The sequence below is a fragment of the Urocitellus parryii genome, chromosome 10, assembly GCF_045843805.1.
Source record: "Urocitellus parryii isolate mUroPar1 chromosome 10, mUroPar1.hap1, whole genome shotgun sequence".
Lineage (NCBI taxonomy): Eukaryota > Metazoa > Chordata > Mammalia > Rodentia > Sciuridae > Urocitellus > Urocitellus parryii.
Window position 1 is genome coordinate 76,577,050 of NC_135540.1, and position 8,049 is coordinate 76,585,098.

Here is an 8,049-nt window from a genome sequence, read left to right on the forward strand (position 1 = left end):
ATGGTGATTTAATGTTTCTTTTTTAAACTAATAATTACCTATCAAATAATTTCTTAATATTATAGTCAAGGAAAACAAACAGGTAAATTAACTTCTCTTTGGTTCCAAAACATATGTATTTTTTTTTCATATGTAGAGTTCATGTTGTAAGACTTTTTCTATGGCCAAGCTTTCAACTTGATCAGGGTCTCATGCCTCAACAGGGTACATTTCATATGAATCTAGTTACCTCCTGGCTTCTAACACTAATCCTTAAGAGAACCAAACCAACTTCTGGTCCCATTTGAACATTCATTAAGTTGGTGAACATAGACTGAGGTTTAGAAAGATCATTCAACACTCCACAGGCTCAATTTCGTTCAGAAAGAATAGAACAAAGCTTTAAAGTTCCTACCAAAGGCTTCTGATAGAAAATTGTGGACTTGGAATTGCAGTCCATTTGCACAGAATGTAACAGCTAAAGCTTTACCTTCACATGGTATTTTACAAGTTTGCCAAGTGCTTTCACAGCTACCTAATTTAACGTAATTACATGTCCCTTATCATTGTGTGCTGCAAATCATTTTCCTATTCATTCAGGGTTGCCCCCTCCCACCCATATTATTTTAAATCTTTCTGGCCTACCTTTAGAAAATGAGACTTATCCAAGCATTTCCAGGTTTTACATGGTGAGGGTGAAGAGATCTGTCACAGTTAATGTCTGTAAAGACCTGGGGAAAATTTGGCAGCAGTATTAAAATTGCTGATCCATGAGTTGAGCTATTTGACTGGCGAGCTTCTCGGTTACTTAGAAAATATAAGTCTCTTGTGTTCATTTGTTCAGTTTGGTTTTGTTTTTTCATTCTGGAGAATGAAACTGGTTCAAAGGAGACCACAGGGGAGAAATCTAATCAAGTCTTAATAAGGGGGACTAGAACTTTAGTCCTTTGCTTTCCATGAGAACAGATCTGTCCTAAATACTTCTAGCTCCTTGTGCACAAAAATGGAGTGCGTTATCTGACCGGGGAGTTTCCTAGCTGAACATCAGTACAGCAGTACTTTCTGCCCTCCTTGTTCTCAAGACCCAGCTAACTACAGAGTGCGGATGCTCAGTTCTGTTATTCTAAGAAAAATTGAGAACAGCCTCTGCTTTTGCCTACAATTTATTTTTAATTCTAATTTGTTATGTATGACAGCAGAATGCATTACAATTCATATTACACATATAGAGCACAATTTTTCATATCTCTGGTTGTACACAAAGTAGAGTCACCCTATTCATGTCTTCATACATGTACTTAGGGTAATGATGTCCATCTCATTCCACCTTTCCATCTCTTTCTTACCCCCATACCTCCTATCTTGCCTTCCCTCCCCTCTGCCCTATCTAGAGTTCATCTAATCATCCCATGCTCCCCCAACCCCATTATGAATCAGCCTCCTTATATCAGAGAAAACACTCAGCATTTGGTTTTTTGGGATTGGCTAACTGCACTTATCATTTTTTTCTCCAACTTCATCCATTTACCTTTGCCTACAATCTTGAAGTTCAATTCAAATAAGTATTAGAATATGGTGCCTTGAACCAGGAAAATTGAGAAATAGACATGGAGTGTGATTTGGGTCGTAAAAATAACATTGCATACTAAAAGACTGGGTGAGGTCAGAGGGTGTCTGTTGTTGACTTTGGTGGTTTGTAGGTGCTTACAAGGCACCTTGCAACTGCCATTTCATAGTTGTGTGGTGTGCTTATAACCAATGCAGCCTAAGCAGCAGCTTTAGACCTTGGGTTTTAAAGGAATAGGTTACTAGAGGGTTTTAAATTTGGTGGAGGCTGCAGTTTAGGTGGCTGGTCCACAGGTCTGTGATTATTTGTATGCAGGGAGAGGCTGATTTTCCATACACTGAGGTTCACAAGACTTAAATAAAGTCACATGGGCTCCAGAGACCCTCAGAAGCAGGCAGCTACAGTACCACCACAGACTTCCCACTCTTCACTCTTACAAACAATAGGTAAAATAATTTTCATTGCTTTTATATGTTTCTGAACTGTGAATGTAGGAACTATATTTAAAGTATACAAGCATTCAAGTCCAAAACATATTTTTAAACACCCCTATGTGAGGTTCTAGCTAAAACTGTTTTGTGTCAGATACATTGTCTTGATGAACACAGGACAATACCCATTCTCAGCAAATCTCCTGATGACAACAAGCTTCAAGAAATAGAAAAAGGCAGTACAATTTCAGAAATCTGCTGAGGGTCTTTCTCCAGCTGGACTGGGTGTGATCTGGAGAAAGAGGTCCTAGAGCTAAGTTGTTTCATAGCAAAAACAATGGATCCACCACCATACTATGGCAGAGGAGAAACTGGAAGACATGTCTCTAGACAGAACCCACATTAAATCACATCAGGATGCCCAAAACACATGGCCCAGCGGTTTGCCAAATAATGCAGAAATGCTCGCAAATTCCTAAGCTTGACCAGCATGACTCAGCTATCCCATTTTAGATAGATTTTGCATAAATAGATTTTCCCCCAAGATCTGGTAATTACTTAGTGCTAAAGGGAATATCCTTAAAGGGGGCTTCTTCCAATTGAATTCAAGCTCTCAAGTTGTAAATTCTGAAAAATTGGCATGGATGGAGTAGCATCTCAATCAGACTTACAATCAACACTGTCCACCCTATTCTTAGATGTCAATGAATCTCTTCTAGAAGTCCTGACATCATTGATGCCAGGTTAGAGAACACAATTTCCCCCGTCAAAACTGTTCTCAGGGCTGGGAATTAGCTGTTTTCTAATTTTGGTGGAATAAGGGCCCATGCCATAATAATCCTGTAAATCCCTTTTTGAAAACGAATCACATTAGAAATTTGGCATTGAATTAATGCAGTTTCTGAAGCTGTGTGGGAACTATACCCATTCTGTGAGAAATAGTCCAGGCTGCAGCTGCCCAAGGAAACTCATTTTCTCCAATAACGGAGGAGAACTCCTTACTGACAACTAATCAGAATAAGCAATTGGAAGGAATGATGTTTTTCCCACTAATTTCATTGAAATCACAAAGGTGAAACAATTTGAGTCTGGGGTTTTATTCACTTGAACTATAACATTCAAAATAACTTCAACTAGCAATTTAATGTTTGTGGAGGAATTTAATAATGGGCATAAATTTATATGTAAATTCAGAAATTCCAGTTTTTGTCAGGTTATTATTGGAATAGCTTCATGGGTTCATTTAATATCATTGCAAATCCTCTAATAAGTTTGGACAATGAAGTTGGATAAAATTCGGGTTGAGAATATAAAGGGGAGAGAATTTTCAGCTTTATTATAGATTGACTTTTTACGCATGTCTAGGAGAAAAGGATTTCTCTCTCACCAGTGGTACTAGGCAGATCCACCCAAAATCAGACATTGGTAATAGGACAATAACCTCAGGATGATGGAAAAGTCTGCTTTGATAGACTGCAGATTTGACCTCTAAGACAACAGCAGCAATCCACTTTCCACAGACTTGATGGTTAGGCTCCATTAGGTAAAAAATCTCAAGACTTTCTGGAGGCTGGGGTTTGTGATAATTCTTTACTGCCCTTGAATTTTCTCTAATGGAGTTTTCCCAAAGTTTTTCATCTTAGAAAGTGAATCTGTTACTGGACTAATGTGTATGGGAAAAGAAATAGGTAAGTGTAGCTCAGCCCTTTCTCCCTACATTCCTGAGGGAGCCAGCTGCCTTTAGAAGGTACATAGGCTCCAGCATGAATTTAGGTTCAACAGGATCAGTCTCCTACCAAGAAGGTTCCAAGTAGACTCTGGAAGACCCTGTTGTTTGGTATTAGGATCCCATTATTGTCCCATCCTTAGGTTCATTCTCCAATATTAGTCTCATTACTCATAAAGGATAAAGGTGATATTTGATCTCTTTGCTCTCCATCTAGATGATAGATAGATAGATAAAATTGAAGTTGTGTGTGTGTATGAGAGAGAGAAAGAGAGAGAGAAAGAGATCAAGGCAGGCAAACCAAGGCTGTCATTTTTTGGGCTTGCTTAAGGATATATAAGGTAAAAGAGGAAGACTCTCTAATGATAATAGTCCAGTAAGGTAATAAAGGGAAGTCTAGATCTAGGGTTTGAGAGTTATAGATCTACACCAAAAGAAGCCCCAGAAAAACCTTGCTTCCCTCAAGTTTCCAAATGAAAAAGTATAAGCAGAAAATAAGTCCAGGGTTTCCAATGTCACATTCGCTCAGGTATATGTCTATAAACTTGAGAGATTAACAATATAATATGTCTTGAAGTTTATGAAAAAAATCAAAAGCAGAAGCACAGATGCAGGTGTTGGCAGTGGTGATCTGTACAATGCCTAGGAAGGTGAACCACCTTTCCCTATCTCCCTCATCAGCACAACTTCAGCATCTGTTCCCAGGATGAAACATTCAATATGGTCACCTACAAACTCACAATGGACAGAATGAGAAGTGAGAAGGCTGAAGAAAATAAAGGAATAGGAAATTAAGCAGGGAATTTTCCCAGTACCAATCAATTAATCTCATAAAGCCCATTTTGGTGGCCACACTGACAGAGACCATGGCAACATTTTTATGGGCTTCTACAGTTAAGGGCACTCTTTCTGTATGTCTCTGATGTAAGCAAACAGATGCCATTCTTTCCTATAAAACAAAAACAAAACAAAAAATCTAAAGCTTAGTCATATCCTTAAGGACATATAAGGTTTAGCCAAAGGAAGCCACTGGCCACAACTAGGAATGGCAGAAAGAACCAGAGTGATAAAGCCCCACCTTCACCTTTCCTATAATTAAATGTTCTTTTCTATAGTCCATGCTTTTATACCGTTGGAAAATTAAAATAGGTATTTCCTCCATGAAAACTCAGCCCAGACATTATAACTCCCTTTCTGATCCATTGTATGGACCAATTCATCCAACTGAATAGAAGAGGATAAATTTGACTTTCCTTGCTCCCTTAATATTAACAAGGAGAAATCTCAACTCCATTCCATTTTATTTCTCTCCTCAAGTGAACTTAAGTAAAATAATAATAATAATAACAATAATAATAATAATCTATATTAATGAAAAAGATGGATAGAAAAATAATTTTTCAAATTTTAGTGCTACTCAACTACAACCAGAATCAAATTATCTGAACAGGAGTTGAAATATGGAATTGAATAGTATCAGAACATCCTGGCCCCTGCACCTCTCCCACCAAATAGCTTTCTAACCTAAACAGCAGTTTGAAAAGATAAACATGCAAACAAATCAAAGACAGTGGATTAACACTAAAAATTAAAGTAGGCTAAGAGGAGAATGAAAAGGTTCTGTCTGACTGACATGATCTCTTAAAGTTGTAATCAAGCATATTTGAGCATGTGGAGTGTGATACACACACACACACACACACACACACACACAGAAGCCATTGCCATGAACACATTCTAGTTTAATCACCGTGTCCACTCCAGACTGTTGATTAGTTCCCTTGGCTATGAAGAACTCAAAGGACTTGACCCTTGGACTCTTCCCGTTAAATTTTGTCTGAAACTTTTCAATCATTTTTTATTAATGCAAAACAAACTAGAAACACTTTACCCAAACTCTAATATTTAGGAACTAATATGAAGTGGGAGGAAAAATCCCCCTGGAAGCTAACTTGTCTCTCAGGATCAAAAAATGAGACCCTCACTTTTTGTATAGTATGCTTTTATTGGAAATCTAGAATTTTTGTAGGTGTCCCTTATATTTCTTTCTCTCACCCAACTATTGACAATTTCTTCCAGCTCTATCATTACCTAGAGGTCAGCTGAAAAGACAATAGTTAATCTGCAGAAATCTTTTGACAAAACCCATGCTGTCTATGTTTCATCCTTAGGTAATTGGCTCCACCAAGACGCACTTGCCATTGAATAGAAGCTTCACACTACAGGCTGGTTTTCATAATTAATGCCGACACTTAATACAACCTCTTGTTGGAATAATTTGCTTTAAATCCGGAGTAACAAAAAACGAAGGTCACCTACTTAATTTATCTGTACCTCACCACCTGAATATTTTTGTGACCTTCGGATCATTGAAATATCATCTTTCAGAGGACAAAAATAATGCAAGAAGATCTTCCTTATACCAAACCTTATAGTAAAGACTACCAAAGACAGCATAAAATCATTATCCCAAACTTAAAACAACAGCTATCTAGTAAAAACACAGCACACACACTGAAACCAGCTTATCTCTCATAAGAAAGTCATACAGCCTCACAATTTTGTTTGGTAACAAATATTCTCAGCTTTTCCCTTACAGAATTGATAGAAATATTTACTGAAAGACAAGACTAGGATTTTATCTGAATCAACTTTTGTGGCTTACCTAAACTATTGCTATTTACTTCCAACACAAACGATAAATGAGTAAATTGTACCCAGATACTCACAGTGGAGATCTCGGTTCTAGCCCCTGACATCAGACGTCGCGGCTGCAGACTGAACGCTACTGTAAGAAGGCACTTTTATTTTCCTTACAAAGTAGCGCCCTCTAGTGGCTTTTCAGAAATTATTAAGGCATGCACGCCAAGTATGTGACATAATTTGTTTACTATCAAGTTACACAGTGTCAAAACGCTCAGGTGAGATCAAAAGCTTGTTCTGGGCCCTTCAGAAAGCATATTCCAACCTCTTTCCATGTTTCTCTAGGGGAAAGATATTTAGAACAGAAAAAAGATATTTAGAACAGTTCCTATTTCACATCTATAAGGGGCCTGTGATTAAAATATACCTTTCCCTGGCAATACTCTATTATTTTCTGATGATGATGATTCTAGCATCATCACTGCTATTAATGTTAATAGAAAAGTTGTCATTCACTATACACCAGCTTTGTATTCATGTTCTGCCTGTTTCACTCCATTTAAAACTCACTATGAGTATATAATAACCTAAGCTTGATCCTCATCTTCTTTCATCAAATGAAATAGTTAGTAGAGGCCCATATGTATAATGTAAGTTGTCTGAGTTCAATTGCTTAAGAGGAGATGAAGAACGACTGAGAGTCAAATCTATCTTTATGTATTTTGCAAGAACTCTCAGTTTTGATTTCGACAAGCAAAAATTTTCAGTACTTTTAAAAAAATATATTTATATTTTTAGTTGTAGTTGGACATAATACCTTTATTTCACTTATTTATTTTTATGTGATGCTGAGGATCGAACCCAGGGTCTCATGCATGCAAGGCGAGCGCTCTACCGCTGAGCCACAACCCCAGCCCCTTCAGTACTTTTTGCATGAATCCAGCCTCTAAAGCATTAGGCTGAATTTTCAGCCTACATTGTACTAGATTCTAATCATGAGAATATGAGTGGAAGCATGGATACCACTTGCATGCACTGTCCATGAAAATCCTCCCTTTTGTAGTCTTCCATATTCCTTTTCCCTCAGGGACAGTGGATTCGAGATGGCCCACAGTTAACCTGGGAAACCATGTGTTACAGATAACAGAACCACAAGACAGAAGGAAGGTGCCTGGCCGCTAGTCACAGTTTTGAGGAAATGCACCTGACAATTAGGAACATCTGTTTTACCATTTAGGTGAAGTGTGAAATTGACTTCCATAAATTTTGAATCATATGGTTTTGCATTTCTTGGTTACAGCAGCAAGAATTCCATCTTCATTAATGGCATCACAGAAAATGTAACAAGTTTAAAATAGGTTTATCTCCATTTAACATAGTTTAAAACCAAGATTCAGATAGTTAAATAACTATCCCAACTATGCACAACCATAGAATTCAAACTGAATCCAACTCAGATCTCTTCAAAACACATGCTTTTTCCTCTGATTTATAGTAACAGCCCATCACTTTGTCTCTAAATAGTGACAAAACTAGATGTTCCTTTGTACCAGTTCACTTAGTTATGCTGTAGTAACAAATGACTCCAAAATCTGAGTTTTTCACAGTGATATTTACTTTTCATGTACATGTGTGTGTCCACCTCAGTTCACAGTGAATGTTTCCCTCGTCCTGCGCCTGAACTGAAGGAGCAGCCCTTATTT